This window comes from Protopterus annectens, chromosome 17.part0 (assembly GCF_019279795.1).
Source record: "Protopterus annectens isolate FY-2018-M chromosome 17.part0, PAN1.0, whole genome shotgun sequence".
Lineage (NCBI taxonomy): Eukaryota > Metazoa > Chordata > Ceratodontiformes > Protopteridae > Protopterus > Protopterus annectens.
In genome coordinates this window covers 122,965,092-122,985,197 of record NC_056751.1, presented here as the reverse complement: position 1 = coordinate 122,985,197, position 20,106 = coordinate 122,965,092, and the positions used below count along the sequence as shown (strand labels likewise).

Below are 20,106 nucleotides of genomic sequence, written 5' to 3'. Positions count from 1 at the left end.
TTACCCACATAGAATGCAGTACATTTCACACAATTAGCTAAGTACACCACATTAGATGTAACAAGTGGTAGAAAAATTAAACTGATAAACTTTACCACTAATAGGATGTTTGAACTTATCACTGCAACCAACCACAATATCAGAACAGCAGGAACAATTCAAACAACCATAAGTGCCGGGCTTACTGGTAAAAGTCCTCTCTACAGGCCTGAAAAAATCTTTGTAACATAACATATTCAAGGACTTCATATTTCTATATATGAGAAAAAAGGCCCGTCACCAAGAATGTCTTTAATCTCACTAGAGGCCATTAGTACAACCCAATTCCTCTGTATTATTTGTTTTACAAAACAAGTCAAGGTATTATAACTAGTAAGATACCTAGTGCATATACTTTTGAACATTCTAGGTTAACAGAACCAACATCATCCCCAAGAAAAATCGGCTTCAATATTGTCTTCCTATTAACTAAAACTTTATTTTTTAAATCTAAAACTAGTTTAGAATCATAACCACTATCCAGAAGCTCTTTGGACATCTCATCCAACTGTAAATTAAATGTAGCATAATCAGTATTTAATTTACTAACTCTATTAAACTGTGAAGTAACAATCCCCTTAAAGACATGTGGGGCATGGATGCTGGAATAATTAATCAGAGTTTCTCCTTTTTGTGAATACTGGTATGGATAGAACCCTCACGTAGTTGTATCTTAACATCCAAGAAATTAATCTCACTATCAGAGGCATCCATCTTAAATTTCAAGAAACTGGTGGTTGCATTTAAATAATGAACAAATTCATTCAACTGTGAAAGGGAACCTTTCCAAACCATAAAACAATCAACGAAACGTTGATAAAACATATATTACTTACAAAAGAATTATCCAAATTATAAATATAAGCTTTCTCCCATTGGTATAACACCAAGTTGGCATAAGTGTTAGCCACAGAAGTACCCATGGCTACACCAGTGAGTTGCAAATATAAGCGTTCAAACAGAAAAATATTGTTCCTCAAAACTACATCTAGAAGAGAACAAATATTCTCAACAGATCTATTCACAAGAGAAGATTGGGAGATCAAAAATTGTCTGATAGACTCAATACCAAAACCATGCGGTATTACAGTAAAAAGGGATGCTATATCAAGCGTTACAAATACTCACTGTCGACAGGAACCACCAATACTATTAAACCAAACACGCAACTTACAAATGAAATCAGATGCATCTCTTAGCACAGAAGTGCATTTAGGTAAATATAGTTACAATTGTGTTTGCAAATATATAGATATAGGTTCGGTGATCCACCCCCCCTCCCGATACAATTGGTCTCATGGGGGGGGTGGTCACCGACTTGTGTATCTTAGGCAGCCCATAGAGACAAGGGATAATTGGACAAGAAACAGTAAAAAAATGAAATAAATCCAGAGTAATATCACCACTAATTTGCAAATCATAGATCACTATATTGACATAACTAATACATCTTTTAACATCTATTGATGTAATACGTTTAAAAGCCTCAACATCATTCAGTAGAACAGAAATTAGAAGTTATGTACCTACCATAACGTTCCATGTTAGTTGTCTTCTCTCGCCTTCTTTCTTGCTGGATGGGTTCGGAGCCGATCCTCGGCTCCGACTCGGCACTTGCTAAGCTTGAGAACTCCTTTTACCAGCTCGAGGCAACCCTATATCCCATGATGCAAGGAGAGACTACCTCAGATCTCGTTTGGTAGCTATAATACCCTGCTAAATAATACTATTCCCAAAGGAAGAGCAAAGACTAGCCTAGAAGAACTAGGCAAAAGGTTCTTAAGATAGACTCTTTCTACTGAAGACTCAGGAGAGTGAAACCTGAGAAAGAGAAGCCCTTCAAGATCTGTCCAGGCCAGGGGGAAGGAGGGAGGGAAGAAAGAAGCAGAGAAGACAACTAACATGGAACGTTATGGTAGGTACATAACTTCTAAATGTTAAGTTGTCAATCTCGCCTTCATTCTTGCTGGATGGGACCGCGTCCCTAGCACCTGTATCCTGGGTGGCTCAATGGAACAGACTCTTGAGAACTGTGGAACCAAACTTGGCTCTGTCCCTGGAGGCCAAATCTAATTTATAATGAGAGACAAAGGTATGAGGAGTGGCCCAAGTAGCTGCTGCACAAATGGTGTCAATGGGTAGCCTATCCTGAAAAGCTGTAGATGTGGACAGGCTCCTGGTTGAATGCGCTCTCGGTTTTGAGGGTAGTTGCTTGCCTCTGAGCGAATACACAAGAAATGGTAGAAGACAACCATCTGGATAAGGTCACTTTCAAAACTGGGAGACCTTTCCTGTTTTCTGCATAGGAAACAAATAATTGATCAGATTTCCTGAATTGTTTAGTTCTATGCAAATAATATCTGAGTTGACGATGGACATCCAAAAAATGAAGTTTTTGTTCAGCTCTGTCCGAATAATTAGGGAAAAAACTGGTAGATCAATGGATTGATTAATATTAGTCTGAGAAACAACTTTGGGCAGAAAGGATGGATTAGTTCTTAAGGATACCCTATCCTTGTGAAAAACTAAGTATGGGGAACGGATACAGAGGGCTTGTAGTTCAGATACCCTCCTTGCTGAAGTGACAGCCACCAAGAATATTGTTTTCCAGGTCAGCAACTTTAAAGAGCATGAAGCAGACTGTTCGAAGGGGGGTAAAATCAAGGATGCTAACATCAAATTCAGATCCCATTGTGGAGGAGGATGTTTTACTGGAGGTTTTAGGAGAAAAACGCCTCTCAGAAAAGCTTTGCACAGTCTGTGCGACATTATGTTATGATCTTGCAAGCCAACATGATATTTAGAAATTACTGCCAGTTGGACTTTAACTGTCGATGAAGAAGATCCTGACTGAAAAACTTCAGCCAGAAAATCCAAAATTGAATGTACCGGCGCAGTAAAGGGATCAATGTGCCTGGAGTTTGCCCATAGGGAAAAACGTCGCCACTTGCTAGCATAAACCGTTCTGGTGGACGACTTTAAGGAAGCTATTATGATACCTCTAACAAAGTCAGAGATCATAGGAAGCCTGGCTAGGGAAGGAAGTGGAGCAACCAAGCAGTGAGGTTGAGAGAACGAATGGCCCGGTGCTGTTGACCAGTCTGGTGGATCAGAAGATCTGGAACTGGGTCCAGATGCCACGGCTGCACCAGGAGATGACGATGTAGGGACGGAAACCAAATTTGTCGAGGCCAGTAAGGGGCAATGAGAATCAACTTGGCTCTCAAAACGGTAGCTTTCTGAATGACCTGTGGAATTAAAGGGAATGGGGGAAAAGCGTACAGAAGTCCCCGGGGCCAATCCTGGGTTAGAGAGTCTCTCAGGGGATGGCCTGGTAGGGGAAAGAGGGTGAAGTCTGGGCATTTGCTGTTTTGGGGTGTAGCAAAAAGGTCGCAACAAGGGGTGCCCCACTTCTGAAAAATCTCGTCCACTACCGATTGTTTGAGAGACCACTCGTGAGGCATGAGAATAGTTCTGCTCAGTCTGTCCGCTAAGAGGTTGGACCTGCCGGGGATGTGCGTTGCTATCAGAAACCGATGAGAGGAGATTGCCCATTCCCAAAGTCTGAGAGCTTCTCGACAAAGGATAGGACCTGGTCCCACCCTGTTTGTTGATGTACCAGACTACAGACATGTTGTCCGTTTGAACTTCAATAGTCCCCGGGGGAAGAAAGTAGTAGAGGGCTTGCAACGTTAAAAGCACCGCTCTCATCTCCAGGACATTTATGTGCAGATGGTATTCTGTGGGTTGCCAAGTCCCATGGACCATCCTGCCCTGATAATGCCCCCACCCGATCAGAGAGGCATCCGAAGTGACTGTGGCAACCGGAGTTAGGGGAACAAATGGTCGGCCCTGATGGAGCAGAGGAGAAGATATCCACCAGGTTAGATGAGTCTTGCACGATTGTGAAACCAGAATTTCGTGCCTCATGGGTAGGTTCTGGAACGACCACTGAGTGAATAACATCCACTGCAGAAGATGCATGTGGAAGCGAGCTAATGGTAGAAGTACAATGGCCGCAGCCATAAGACCTAGAACCTTCAGAACCAATCTGGCTCTGACCTTGTTGCTCAGTAATATGATCCGAACGTATTTTTGGATGTCCAGAATTCTCTGATTTGTTAGTCTGGCTAACATACTGACTGTGTTTAGCTCTGCGCCTATAAAGGTGATAGATTGGCAAGGCAGCAGAGAAGATTTTTCGACATTCACTGAGATTCCCAACTGTTTGCAGATCTGTAGAGTGTAGTCTCTGCATTGAAGAAGCTGATGCTTGGTGGTGGCGGAGAGGAGCCAGTCGTCTAAATAAGGAAACACCTGGAATCCTTGACGTCTCAGATGAGCCGTAACCACTGCCATGCATTTGGTAAACACTCTGGGGGCTGAAGTGAGGCCAAAGGGCAGGACTCTGAATTGATAATGACTGGTCCCCAGCCGAAAGCGGAGAAACCTCCTGGAGCGTCTGTGTATCTTTATGTGATAGTACGCATCCTGAAGGTCTATCGAGCACATCCAGTTGTCCTTGCCCAAGAAGGGCAGAATGGACTGAAGCGTGACCATCTTGCCTGACAAATCTGTTTAGATTGCTCAGGTCTAAAATTGGTCTCCAATCTCCCGTCCTTTTGGGGACCAAAAAGAATCTTGAGTAGATGCCGGATCCTACTTGGTCTGCTGGAACTATTTGGACGGCTCTTTTTTCTAGGAGCTTTGAGACCTCCTGTTTTGCCAAATCCCTTTGACTGGGTGAGATGTCTGGAAGGGATTGGTGAGGTACAGGATACCTTTCAAAAGGGATTTTGTAACCCTCGGATATGATCGACTGTACCCATATGTCTTGTGAGAGGGAACGCCAGGCTAATGGGTACAGCGATATCCTTCCCCCGACTGCCTCCAAGGGTGGACAGTCGGGCAACACCTCAGGGATGCTGAAAGGGTTTGTCAGGAAAAGGCTCCCTGCTACCCTGATTCTGGGGACCCCCCCTGCCTCTAGGGCGGCGTCTGTTACCCCCTCTGCCTCTGGGGGTAAACTGACCACGTGTCCGGCGTAACTCCTTGGGCTTTACGGAACCACATTTTTCCTCCTTTCTGACCTTTGGGATAGGGTCTTGGAGTGGAAAAATGGACTCCTATGGCAGAAAGGGTTTTGCCGTCTTGTTCACACCTGGTCAAGGTCTCCTTCACCTGCGGTCCGAACAAAGCCGAACCGTCAAAGGGGGTATTGAAGGACGCCTTGAAGGGGTCCGCGAAATTACAAAGCCGCATCCAGGCCTGACGCCCAAGTGCCACTCCTGTGCCTGCGGCTCTACTCGCTCCATCGGCCGTATAGGATATGTGCCGCATGGAGGAGTTGGTTAAAGAATTTAGGATTGCTAGCTGTGAGGCAATCTTTTCCTGAGCCCCAGCAGCTGAAGGATCCTGAACTACCTCACCTAGTTCCTTGAGAATGACTCTCTGAAGTCTGGTGAATTGACAAAGGTAGTTCAGCGAACGCATAGCAAAGGTCGCTGAAGAAAACATCCGCTTGCCATACCTATCCATGGTCCTAGAGTCTTTGTTAGGAGGATGGACAGGCACGGAAGGATCCGCAAGTTCCTTCTTGGTGGCCGCCACCACCACCATAGCATCCACAGAGACGCCCTTAGAAAGAAACTGCTTGTCTGAAGGGGCCGTAATAAATTTGGATGGCCTCCTGGGGACAGGTTCCACAGAATCCTGGGCTGCCCACACCTTCCGAGCCACTACCTGCATGAGTGGGTCGAAAGGCGGAGACACCTAGGAGGTGGAGGGTCGAGATCCAAACGCCTCCAGGTATACCGACTCATCCTCGGAGGGGTCAATGGAAGGCCAGTTCCCCCTCTGAGGAGTTCCAGGATGTCTGAAAAGGAGACATCCTCAGAGGGGGACTGGGGGGAACCCTCAGACTCATCTAAGTCGGTATCCGATGTGGTAGACTCAGGGGAGTCTGTGTGTTTCCTCTTACACATCCTCTTGCGCAGGGGTTCCCCTGCGGGATTAGGAGAAACCTCGGAAGAGGAAGTCATTCCCAATGGGGAAACCTGGGGCGATGGATCCCTGGGCCTGGGAGCAAGAGACTGGCAAGAGACATCAACAGGCACCGAAGAGGGAGGAGCTAAAGGAATGGACCGTTGACCTGGCTCAGGTGCCAGGACACTCCTCATCACCTCAAAGGCTCCTCTCCCAGGGAGACCAGAAGACTCCTGCTCCGAAGAGACAGGAATTCCCGGCTCCACTGAAAAAGAAGGCTCCGAGGCCGATGTCGGTGCCGAGCTCACCAAAGCCGAAGCTCCGAGAGGGAGAGCGGGGTCGGACAAGGGTCCGATGCCACTAGCCCCCTCGGAGCAGACAGGGGAAACTCGATGACCGGATCCCTCCAAGGAAGGTCTCATGGAGGAGATCGGAGCCGAAGACGGAGCCGAAAGGGGATGTATCGGCCCCGGCGCCGACACGGTCACTTTCCCGAAAAGCTCCGGCTCCGAACTCTGGAGGAGAGTCGGAGGAGGAAGTTCAAGGGGAAGAGCAATAGCCGAAGTCTGTTGAGACGGGCTATGGAGCATTTGGGCTAGTGCCTGTGACTTCAACAGCCTGCTTACCACCCTCTCTAAATCGTGGTCTGACAGCCTGAAAGATCTCGAAGATCGGCTCCGATGACTCCGTTCCGATAAAAGAGGAGACCTCGGAGCCGAGCGAATCGAATCCAGAGAAGGGGACCGAGATCTCTTCCTGGACGGAGCCATCGGAGCCGACGACCTCTCGGTTCCAGATGGAGCCGAAGACTTATCGGCTCCGATGCTGGATAACACCTCGGCACCAACTGGTGCCGACAAGGAAACTGGAGGCTGTCGGAGCCGGAAGGAACCAACACTACAATATCAGTGGTAGAAAGATCGGCTCCAGCCGGAGCCGATCTCGACTCCGAAGGAGTCTGAGCCACCGAGGAAGGCTTAACTACCGGAGCCTGAACCTTAGGTGGCTTGGAAGGTTTACCCGACCCAGTCTGTGTCGGTGAACCTTCTGGCTTTAATAAGCCACGGAGGATCAACTTGTTCCTCCTCTCCTGCAGGACTCTCTGGCTAAAGGAGTGGCATATAGCACAGGAGTCCTAAAGGCCCCAGGCAGTAAACACAAGAAGTGTGACCGTCTGTCAGAGACATCTTCTGACAGCACGAGTCACACTTCTTGAAGCCCGAGACCTTTCCCTCTTTAGACAGTCTAAGAAAAAGAAAATACACACACTCAAAGTCACACAATTAACCCCAAAACACACACAAACTGACAGGGATTAATAAACTTGGAGGCTTAGGCCTAACAGAGAAAAAATAAACTTTTACCCAAAAGGAGGAATATAGGGTGGGAACTATAGTATAGCTAAACACACTAGTTTAGAAACTAAGCAAAATAAGAAAAAGGGAGAATTACCCCTGAATAACTGCTGAAATTGAAAACTCACCTGAGCTGGCAAAAAAGAGACCTCTTCGCGAAGCGGCAAACGAGATCAGAGGTAGTCTCGCCTTGCATCATGGGATATAGGGTTGCCTCGAGCTGGTAAAAGGAGTTCTCAAGCTTAGCAAGTGCCGAGTCGGAGCTGAGGATCGGCTCCGAACCCATCCAGCAAGAATGAAGGCTAGATTGACAACTTAACATCTAAAGATATAGTTAGGCCGATCCATAAGGACTACAGCCCCACCTTTATCGGCTTGTTTAATCACTAAATCTTTGCTCACCTGTAGACTTTTGAGCGCTTGATACTCATCAAATGTTAAATTAAAGCGAGAAAATCTCAAAATATTGCAGTCAGAATACAACATTCTTAATTCCCTCTCACACAAATCATGAAATGCTGTAACCACAGGCATACTAAAAGGTATAAAGGTACTACGCCGTTTACATGAAACTCCATTAACGACAGAGTTACCAAACAAAACCTTTAAATTTACATTTCGAATGAAAATCTTAAGGTCTGTGAGCACAGTCACTAGATCACCCTTCGCTGTAGGAATAAAATTAAGCCCTTTATGTAGTACTGAACAATGAGCAGAGTTCAAGTTAAAGGTTGAAAGGTTGAGGATGCCTTTAGTCATTTGTGACTTACTTTGCCCTGCCCTAAAGGGCTCTCATTCTTACGTTTGCCTGGGATAACTGTTTGTCCCATAAACGGTTTCCTTCTTGGAGAGGAACGCTCAGTTACAGCCTCCGATTTTTCTTGGGGATGATGTTGGTTCTGTTAACCTAGAATGTTCAAAAGTATGCACTAGGTATCTTACTAGTTATAATACCTTGACTTGTTTTGTAAAACAAATACAGAGGAATTGGGTTGTACTAATGGCCTCTAGTGAGATTAAGACATTCTTGGTGACAGGCCTTTTTTCTCATATAGAAATATGAAGTCCTTGAAGAATATGTTATGTTACAAAGATTTTTTCAGGCCTGTAGAGAGGACTTTTACCACTAAGCCCGGCACATATGGTTGTTTGAATTGTTCCTGCTGTTATGATATTGTGGTTGGTTGCAGTGATAAGTTCAAACATCCTATTAGTGGTAAAGTTTATCAGTTTAATTTTTCTACCACTTGTGTTGCATCTAATGTGGAGTACTTAGCTAATTGTGTGAAATGTACTGCATTCTATGTGGGTAAGACCACTAGAAAGCTAAAAATGCATCACTGAACACAAATCGGAGATTAGCAGGGCCATTGACAGTAATGCCTTGTATAAGCACATAGTTGATTCAAGTATTGAGCATAGATTCTCCTTTAGAGTTATTGATGTAATACAGCCTCCTGCCAGAGGTGGTGGTAATTTACTTGAATTAAAAGAGTATGAATGGATTCTTAGGTTGAACTCTGACCATTTTCCAGGTTTAAATAACATGATTACCTTGAAACCTGTTCTTGTTAAACTGCAACATACTAAGTCGCGATAATGTTATTTTTTTTAATGTTTTTTTCTAATTTTTCTAATTTTAATGATTTGTTTTATATACTTGTGGTCACATGATTTTTGGACTGCTGGTCATGTGACTTCAGTGACCTGTATTTAACCATTTGGTTTTTAGATTTGTTTGTATTAGTATTGAGGAAGGATTTTATCCAAAAGCTTTGCTATTATAAAGTGTGTTTTTCTCAGTGGTTAGGGAAAAACACAGGGAGGTCTATAGATTGGTTTAGATTACTTTCTGAGCAGACTTTCGGAAGGAAAGAGGGCTTAGTCCTCAGCGCAACCCTGTCCTTCTGAAAGACTAAGTACAGAGGACTAACACTTAGTGCCTGAAGTTCAGAGATGGGTCTGGCTGAAGTAATAGCTACCAGAGTTTTCCAAGATAGAAATTTAATGGAACAGGATGCTGCCGGTTCAAAAGGGGGCATAATTAAGGAGGTTAGTACCAAATTAAGGTCCCAAGGAGGAGGGGGATCTCTCACTGGGGGGGGGGGCCTAAGGAGAGTAGTCCTTCTGAGAAAAGCTTTACATAGCTTATGAGACATGTTTACAATAGACAAACCCAACATGAAAGTTAGAGATGGCCGCTAATTGAACCCTGATTGTAGCAGAAGCGGACCCAGAATGAAAAGTTCTGCTAGGAACTCCAAGATTTCATGGACTGGGGCTGAAAAGGGATCTATGTTCCTAGCAAACAAAAAGGCACTAAGGTAACATAACAGGTAACCTCACACTTTTTTACACTGAGTTCCATCTATGTTCCTAGCCTCTGCCCAACAAGAAAAATGTTTCCATTTGCTAGCATAAGTCTTTCTAGTGGCGGACTTCTGAGAGGAAACAATCTCACAAACGGCCGGGGAAATGCTGGGAAGCCTGGCTAAGGTTGGAAGTGGAGCAACCAAGCTGTGAGCTGGAGTGTTTGGAGGGATTGATGCAGCCCACCTGAATGATGAATCAGCAGGTCTGGAAGAGGATCCAGAGTCCAGGGCTGCTCGAGAAGGTAACGGTGCAGGAACGGGAAACATATCTGTAGAGGCCAGTAGGGGGCAATGAGGATCATTTTGCAACCCAACAAAATTGCTTTCTGTATGAGTTTCGGTATAAGAGGACACGGAGGGAAGGCATAAAGAAGTCCCTGAGGCCAATCGTGAACTAGATAGTCTCTGGGAGAGTGACCAGGAAGCGGAAGGGAGAGGTAGTTGCTGCATTTGCTGTTGAAGGGGGTGGCAAAAAGATCGCAGCAAGGCTGTCCCCATTTGCGGAAGATCAGATCCGCAACTACCCGATTCAGAGACCACTCGTGAGGCATGAGAATAGCTCTGCTGAGCCTGTCCGCTATGACGTTGGACCTCCCAGGGTTGTGCGTCGCAATCAGAAATTGTTGGGAGGAAATCGCCCACTGCCAGAGTGAGTGCTTCTCGACATAGGGGGTAGGACCTGGTTCCGCCCTGCTTGTTGATGTACCACATCACTGACATGTTGTCCGTTTGAACTGCAATGGTCCCAGAAGGGAGAGAGTCCTGAAGAGCTTGCAACGCTAGGAGCATGGCTCTCATTTCTAAACGTTTGTGCAGATGGTACTCGCAAGGCTGCCAAGTGCCTTAGACTGTCCTGACCTGATAATGCCCCCCCACCCCATCAGGGAGGCATCTGTGGTCACTGTGGCAACCGGAGGGGACTGAATGGTCTGCCCTGAGACACTAGTGGGGAGACCATCCACCAGGAAAGGTGCCTTTTGCATGTTTCTGTAATCATGATCATGCGAGACATGGGCAGCTGTTGAAAAGACCACTGTGTGAACAGAAGCCACTGAAGGATTCTCATGTGAAAGTGGGCCAGAGGGATTAGAAGAATTGCCGCCGCCATGGAACCCAGAGTTTGAAGGACCAACCTGACTTAGACCCTTCTGCACTGCATTAGAATTTGTACTTGCTGGGGAATTGTGGCCACCACCTGGCAGTAGCCTTGCGGACATACTCCTTGTGTCCAAGTCTGCTGCTATACAAGTAATAGATTGACAGGGCAACAAGGCAGATTTTTCAAAGTTTATTATAATGCCTAGCTGGGAGCAAATTGAGACTGTATAGTCCCTGGCTTGAAGGAGCTGACGCCTGGTAGTAGCAGTAAGGCGCCAGTCATCTAGATATGGAAACACCTGGAATCCTCGACGTCTCAGGTGAGCCGTGACTACTGCCATATATTTGGTGAACACCCTGGGGGCTGTGGTGAGACCAAAGGGCAGAGCTCTGAACTGGTAATGACTGGCTCCCAGCCGGAAGTGAAGGAATCTCCTGGAGCACCTGTCCATTTTGATGTGACAGTACGCATCCTGGAGCTCTTCTTTGAACAGACTTGTTTAGTCTGCTGAGATCCAGAATCTGTCTCCAATCCCCTGTCTTTTGGTACCAAAAAGAACGTTGAGTAAGTTCCAGATTCGTGTTGGTCTGCCGGAACTTCCTGGATGACTCTTTCTAGCAGTTTTGAAACTTCTAGGACTGCTTGGTCCCTCAGATTGGGTGGAACATCTGGAAGGGATTTGCTTGACAGTAAGGGGGGGTTGAAAGAAGGGAATTTTGTAAACTCCAGATATGATGGAGTGTACTCATTTGCCTTGCGTTAAATTTTGCCAGGCTTTTGGGTACAGTGAAAGACTTCCCACGACTGCCTCCAGAGGCGGGCAACCCTTCAAGGATGCTGGAAGGGCTTCTGAGAGGATTCTCTGCTGTCCTGGTTCTGCAGCTCCCCTCTGCCACGAGGGCGGCGTCTGTTTCCTCCTCTGCCCCTGGAGGAAAAATCACTACGTGTCAGGCGAGGATCCCTGGGATTTTCAAAACCACATTTTACCACTTCTGACCCTTGGGGTATGGTCTGGAAGGAGTGGAAAAACGGACTCCCACAGATGAGAGAGTCTTGCCTTCTTGCTCACACCTAGTCAGAGTTGTCTTTCACCTGTGGTCCAAAGAGAAAGGAACCATCAAAGGGGGTGTTGGAGAATGACTCTCTAAAGGGTTCTGCAAAATTACACAGCGCATCCATGCGTGTCTCCTAAGGGCCACGCCTGTACCTACGGCTCTACTCGCACCATCGGCTGCATAGGACATGAGCCTCATGGAGGAGTTGACTACAGAATTAAGGGTCGCCAGCTGAGAAGCCACTTTAGCTTGAGCCCCTTCAGCTGATGGATCTTGAAGGGCATCTCCGAGCTCTTTAAGGAGAGCCCTCTGAAGCCAGGTAAAATGGCATAAGCAATTCAATGACCTCATAGAAAAGGTCGCTGAAGCAAACATTCGCTTCCCGTATCCGTCCATAGTCCTAGACTCCTTATTAGGAGGATGGACAGAAAGAAGTTTCCGCCAACTCTTTAGTGGCTGCTGCTACCACCATGACATCCACAGGAACATCTTTGGTAAGGAACTGCTTATCAAGGGGTGCAGTGATAAACTTGCAAGGTCTCCTCGGGATTGGTTCCACTGTATCCGGGGCTGACCAAGCCTTTCGAGCCACCACTGACATTAGTGGATCGAAAGGCGGAGAAACCCAGGAGGTGGAAGGTCGGGAATAGAATGCATCCAGGAATACAGACTCATCTTCGGTAGGGGCTAGGGGATTCCAGTTCCCCCTCTGCTTAAGCATTTCGAGGATGTCCGAGAAGGAAACACCTTCAGAGGGGGATCTCGGGGACCCTTCAGTCATCTAAGTCTATCAGAAGTGACAGACTCAGGGGAGTCAATGTGCTTCCTCTTGCACTTCTTCCAAGGGACTCCTCTGAAGGATCAGGGGAGGCCTCGGAAGAAGAGGAAACACCCAATGGGGTGCCCTGGAGCACCGGTTCCCCACGCTTGGGGTCTGGAGGAGGAGCAGAGGTTGACGCAGGCACTATAGGGGACGGAGCCAGTGGGGTCGATCATGGAGCTGACTCAGAGGCCAGCACACTCCTCATGACATCGAAGGCGTCCCTGCCACGATGCAGAGAAGGCTCTGGTTCCGAGGAAATCGGAATCCTTCTCCGGACCGAGGGAGATGGCTCAGAGGCTGATGTAGGAGCCGAGCTCACCTGCGTCGAAGCTCCGAGAGGGAGAACGGGGTCGGACAAGGGTCAGATGCCACTCGCCCCCTCGGAGCAGACTAGGGAGCCTCGGCACCCAGATCCCTTGACAGACATCGATGGAATCTGAGCAGACAACGGAACCGAAGGAGAAATAGTTATCTGAGCCAACGGTTCCACAACTCGAATCCCAACAAACTCTGGCTCCGAGCTCAATGGAGTCGGATGAGGAATATCGATAGAAGTGGACGGAGTAGACACCTGTTGAGGGCTGGACAACATCTTGGCAAGTGCCTGCGACTTCAGCAACCTACTGACCACTCTCTCCACGTCGTGATCCGAGAGCCTAGAGGACAGAGAGGAGTGGGAAGATCTCGGACTGCGCTCACTCTGCAGCAGGGGAGACAGAGGAGCCGAATGTATGGATTCCAAAGAAGGGGACCTCAGTCTTGTGGGTCCGCGACAGCTCCGAAGATTCTGATGGAGCCGATGGGGAGATATAGTCTCCTCGATTCCGGCCGGAACCGAAGTAGCAGGTAAAGTTTGAACCAATGACGGCTCCGAGTTTGGAGCAGACGATTTGGTCGGTTTCGGGGATTTCACAGGCTGAGCCTTGGCCGGTAAGTTTATTCTTATGCTCCTGCAGAACTCCTGGACTAAATGCATGGCATATAGAGCAAGAGTCCTGCAGGTGCACTGTGCCAAAGCAACAGACGCAAGTGTGCCCATCTGTCAGAGACATTTTCTGACAGCATGAGTCACACTTCTTGAATCCAGACACCTTGGATTCTTTACACATATCCAACAAAATACCTGAAGAGATACTACACTGATTTTTGGCCAAAAGGCCGAACAGTGATAAGAAATTACCACAACACTAACAAAAAAGGAAAAACACACAGTGTACTACACCTAAAGATTGGGGTTTTTTTTGTTAAACTAGGAAGCCTCTAACTTAAACGGCTACCTAGATAGAAGGAAAGCCTTAAGCTAAATGCTAATTTACAAGAAGGGGGGGGGAGGGGGAGAACTCCAATTTAAATGAGTTCTAAGGGAAAGGACTACAAATACACTTAGTTAACAAGTTACAGAGACTACAATTTAAACAATAACTAAAAAAACACTAGTTTTACAATAACAAGTTCAATAAGAAACTTATACGAGCCTGAGCCAGTAAATACAACACCTCGCAGCTGAAGCGACAAACAAGATCTGGGTAGCTAGCGCTAGGCATCATGGGATAAGGGGTAGCCTCGAGCCAGTAAACAGCTCTCGAGCTACAGAAGATGGCAGAGTCAGAGCAGAGGATCGGCTCTGATCCCAACCAGCAAGAAATGAAGGTGAGATAGACAACTTAACATGAATTTTTCTGCTCAGTTTGTCTATCACATTTGAGCTCCCCATAATGTGTGCTGCCATGAAAAAGCAGTTGGAAGAAACCATGAGAAAGAGGTTGGAACAAAAATTGCCCACTGCCAGACTGAGGGCTTCTCGACAAAGTGCACAAGATTTGGTCCCCTGCACCCAGTTTGCTGATGCACCAGACCACCAACATGCTGTCCATCTGAATTGCCACTGTTCCCAAGAGAAGGGAATCTTGAAATGCTTCCAACACCAAGAGCACCCACCCTCATCTTTAGAACACTGATGTGCGAACTGGCCTCCTATTGGGACCAAGTGCCTTGGACAGTCCTTCCCAGATAATCCACCCCCCCCACACACACCCTATCTGGAAGCATCCATAGTCACTATGGCTTGGAGCTGTTGAAGGATAAAGCAATGGCTCGAAAGAATTTCATTGGAATGGAGCCACCAAGAGAGGTCTCGTTTTCAGTGACTGGTGATCAAGATGCAGTATGGCATTGGCTACTACAAGGCTAGAAGCCATTGTAGAATCCACCAAGTGATATCTGGCCAAAGGAACTAGAGTTCTCGACACTGCCAAAGAGCCCAGCGCCTATAAAAGGAGTCCGGCTGGAACACGTTTGAACTATACAGTTTATTTGTGATCTGATCTTTTGGTGCCTGTCCACTTTGAGTGCAGCGATTCCCATAACAGTGTTTATTAGGGCTCCGATAAATTCCAATTGTTGAGCAGGTTGTATATTTGACATTTCGTAATCTACTGAAATGCCCAATGAAGCGCAAAGATGCAGGGTGTAATCTTCTTACCTGTTCTAGTTGACACCTGGTGTTTGCAGTAAAGAGTCAGTCAAGACAAGGGAAAACTCGAAATCCCTGTAGTCTGAGATGAGCTGCTACCACTGCCATGCATTTGGTAAACACCCTGTGGGCTGTGGTGAGGCCAAAAGGCAGTGCCCTGAACTGGAAATGACTGGCTCTGAGCCAGAAGTGCAAGAATCTCCTGGAGCATTTGTCCATTTTTATATGGTAAAATGCATCCTGAAGACCTATAAGCACATCCAATAGTCTTTCCAAGAAAGGTACTGACTAATGAAACCATCCGGAATTTGGTTTGCTGAACTGCCTTGAACTGGCTGAGATCCAAAATGGGCCTCCAGTCCCCTGTCTTTTTGGGTACTAAAAAGAATCTAGAGTAAAACCTGGATCAGTCTGGTGGGACTTCTTGGATGACTTTTCAAGCAGTTTTTGAATTTCTATGACTGCTGCTTCCCTGCGCCTGGGTGGAATGTCCTGTAGCCTGTTTTTGGATTTGAGAGGGGAATGACGTAACCTCTAGAAATGATTCCCTATATGCATTTGTTCGATGTTGCCTGTAGCCAAGCAGATTGGTGCAGGGATCATCCCCCAACTGCCTCCAGAGGAAGGCAATTGGGTCTCCATTCAGGAGTGCTGGCAGGAGTTACCAGAGAAAATCTCTGGACCCCTGGTTTTGCGAGCCACCTCTGCCTCTAGCACAGCGTCATCCATTGTTACTTTCCCCTCTTCCCCAGGGAAGTCCTTACCAAGCAAGTCCTGGAAAGCCCCTTGGGACTTTTTGAACCATGCCTCCCACTTCTCTGGTTCCTGGAGTAGGTCTGAAGAGTGGAGAAGCGTACGCCCACAGCACCCACAGCAGTGTCTTCCTATCTTTCTCACATCTGGCCAATGTCTCTTCCCTTGGGTCCAAAAAGGGATGTTCTGTCAAAAGGCTCGTTGAACAAAGTCTTAAATGGCCACGCAACGTCACACTAGCACATCTAGGCATGTCTCCTAATAGCTACACCTGAACCCGCTGCTAATCATCCCTTCGGCTGCATGGTCAATTAGCCTCATGGACAAGTTAAAAATTGCTTCAAGGGTGGTGAGCTGAGAGGCAACTCTCATACCCCTTTGGCTACTGCTCCTGTGAGCATCTGACAGCTCTATCAGATCTCTCTGCAAACTGGTAAAGTGTGCCATGTAGTTCAAAGACGTGAGAGCGAAGGTCGAAGTGTAAACACAAACATATCTATAGCCCAAGACTCCTTGTTATGAGGATGAATACTAGGATTTACCTCTGCAGGTTCCTTCTTTGTGACTGCTGCTATCACTAAGGAGATACACTTAGCCCAATGCTACTCTTCCCTTTGGGCAGAAAGGATCCTGTCAGGCCGCTTGGGGATCAGCTCGGAGTCCGGAATCTTCCAGCCGCACTGCGCGATCAATTTAATGAGCTTGTCAGTGAACAGAAATCCAAGAGATAGAACGTTGGGCACAAAAAGCCTCTAGGTATACTAATTCCTCCAAAAAAGGCTGGAGAGAAAACCAGTCACCCCTCTGTTTCAGGATTTCCAGGATGTTTCCAGAGGAAACATCAGGGGGTGACCTGGGGAACCTCCCCCCTCAAAGTCGGTATGCTCAGTGAAGGACTCCTCCGGGGAGTTTAAGTGCTTCCTCTTGCACTTTTTCTTCACAGGTACTTCCTGGGGGGATGTGTCTGAAGAGGAAATTACCAAAGTGGATCTCTCCTGTCGCTTTTGTGCCCCCCTCTGTCCAGGGATGAGGTTGAAGGTAGCTCTGGTTGAGGGAATGCAGAAGTTTGGACCAACAGGGATGGCAAGGACAGAGTCCACACTGGGCAAGGCCTTCTCCATGATCCGGAAGGCCAACCCCCCCCCCCCCAAAGAGGAATGGGAGCCCAGAACCGAGAAACTCCTTTAACTGTGGTCCCATATCATAGAGGTGACCTCCAAAGCAGAATCCTGGGTCGAGCCAACGAAAGCCGAAGCACCGAGGGGTATGGAAAATTCCAAGAAAAAAAGTCAAACCCTACCCCCTCCGAACCAGCAATGGAGTCTCTATACCAGACTACCTCCAGATCTGAAAATCTGGAGGAGCTCAATGCAATTTTCAGTTCCACAGGAGAGGCTCTTACCAGGACAGAGTCTGAGCTGGATAGGTCGGTATCACGGGCTCCAGAGACTCAACTGGTGTTGGAGGAGGAAGATGGGTCTGTGTCAAAGGACAGGTCCTTGTGCTGTTGGCTGGGAACCGAAGATGGAGGTAATCCACTCACCATCAAGAGCTGGTCCACCAGCCTCATTATGTCTGATTCAGAAAGGCTCTTAGTGGATCGAATGGATAACTAACGAGACCCAGGCTGTCTCAGTTCCACAAAGGGGTCGACCAAAGGAGAATACTTTGTCCTTGCTATTTGATGTCAATGTAGTCTGCTTTGGTAACACTTCTGGTACAGAGGCTGTAGCTGTCTTAGCTGAAGCAGTGTTAGGTGGAGTGTCTTGCCCATCAGTGCCAAGGAAACTGTCAACACCGTAGGCTGTTTGGATAGCTTTTCAGGAGGTTCCAAGGAACTGCTTGGAACTGAACTGGAGAGTTTCTTAGGTTTAGAAGAGGAAGGGGAATATGACGAGCTGGCTTCGGTCTTCAAACCAGATATGGCCTCTAAGAAGTCCCCTTTTAACAAACCCTTAAAAATCAGATGGTTTCTCCACTCAGTTAAAGCCCTGGCAGAGAAACAATGACAGTTTGTGCAATGTTCTTGCAAGTGGACAACACCTACACAATACACACACCAGACATGCCCATTTGAATTGGGCATCTTCCTGTCACTTCTAGCATCTCAAAGCCAGAAGTGCCCTTTGAAGATTTATCAGGTTCACAGACCATGACAGAAAAAGTAGGCTTAGCAGTGCTACAAATCATGCACACACTTGTAAGAGGGAACAGGAAAGTTTGTTTGAATAGAAAGAAGAGAGAAAGGGTACCAAATATGGTAGCCAGAAAATACTTAAACAGGTGAAGAAAAAATACCAGCAATGGTACACAAGATCACTCACATGCATAGACTATACAAGAGGAGCAGGTAGAAAGAAAGTATTAGAAAGAGAAATCCAGATATACAAGGAAACTGGAGAAATCAGACCAAAAAACGTACTGTAAATAACTGCCACAGCTTGAGGGAAGTTGGACATATCTGACAAATGAAGCGGCAAAAGAGATCTGAGGTAATTTAGAGAGGAGCGCTGTGGGTAAAGCCTAGCTCAAGAGTTTGTAAGGCATGAGCTGAAGTAAACGGCAGAGTCCGCTCCAAGGCTCAGAAAGTACAGTTGTGTACCTACCATAAATGTAGATGTTAGAGTGTATCCACTGTTGCAGTCAAAACATTTGGGTTATCCTGCTGGCAGGCAACCCACAGTCGGCCCGAGTTCCAAAGTCTTGGTCCAGTGTTGGTTGCTGTCGCTTCTTCCCTGATGTCAGGCCGCCAGGGGTATAAAAGTTGCAACAGACACCATTTTCTTCAGTTTTTCTTGCCCCAGATGTCAGGTGCCCCCAGATAGGAAGGCTGAAAAATAATAAATATGCCAGAAAACCATGCATATGGTACTATAAACATTTCCTTCATCTACAAGCAAATACACCACATAGGTTGTAAAGAGTCGTGAAGAGTTGTGAAGTACAGAAAGGTCCCAAAAAAGAAAAGAGGGATGGTGGATGGGTAACCTGGACTGCAACAGTGAACACACTAACATCTACATTTATGGTAGGTACACAACTGTACTATGTTCATCGTGTTTCACTGTTGCAGTCATTACATTTGGGTAGATTCCCAAAGCTGAGGTAGGGTGGCTGGGTCTAGATTGGATTTGGCGAGGCTAACAAGCCCTTTAAAACTGCAGTAGCAAAGCCTGCTCTGGATTTGGAATAGAGAGGTAAGTGGTAGTGCTTGGTGAAAGTGTGCACTGAGCTCCAGGTTGCAGCTTTTAAAATACATCTTTGGTTGGTACTCCTCTGAGGAAGGCTGCTGCTCTGGTAGAATGAGGCCTATCACCCTTGGGTACTAATTTGCCATGCTGAGCATAACAGAAGCGTATGCAGTGTCCTATTCATTTGGGGATTGTCTGCTTTGTAATAGGCTTTCCTTGTGATCCTGCAGCATAAGCTACAAACAGTTCAGTTTTTCTGAAAGCATTTTTGTCCAAGTAGAATAGTAGCTGCCTGTGTATATCCAAAGCGTGCAGAAGTCTCTCCCCTTTATTCTGGGGATTTGGGTAAAAAGTGGGTAAATGAATGGTTTGGTTTAAGGCCACATTAGAGACCACTTTTGGCATGAATGCTGGGTTTGTCCCAAGAGAAACCCTGTCTTGATGAAAAATGAGGAAAGGTTCCACAGCCATCAATGCCTGTAATTCTGAGACTCTTCTTGCTGAAGTTATTGCTAGGAGCAGAGCAGTTTTCCAGGACAGAAATTTTAGATCTGGCTGGTTCAAAAGGAGGCAGTTTGAGTTTTTCCAAAACAAAATTGAGGTCCCAAGTAGGTACTGGTGCTCTCCTTGGGGGGTCTTATATTTTTTGCCCCCTTGAGGTACTGTCGTAGTAGAGTATGTGAAAAAATAGGAGGATCCATATTGTAATGAGCTGAAATGGCAGAGGCATGGATTTTAATAGACGAGAAAGATAGGCCTTTGCCCAACATCTCAGTTAGGTACTGCAAAATCTGAAGTATATTAGGGACAAGTGGTTCGAGCCCTTGTGTCTGGTTCCAAGCACAGAATCTCTTCCATTTTTCTGCACAAGATTTCCTAGTGCTGGGCCTCCTGGCTTCTAAAATTACATCCATAATGGCTTTAGAGATAGGTGCAGTCTGTGTGGCTGCCATGCTGCCAG

General features: G+C 46.7%; 1 protein-coding gene across 1 annotated transcript in view; it reads right to left on the bottom strand.

Moving 5' to 3' along the window:
• Positions 1 to 20,106, bottom strand: part of POLR2B (RNA polymerase II subunit B) — a 1,548,892-nt gene that overhangs the window by 856,118 nt on the left and 672,668 nt on the right. The gene's annotated exons all lie outside the window — the stretch shown is intronic.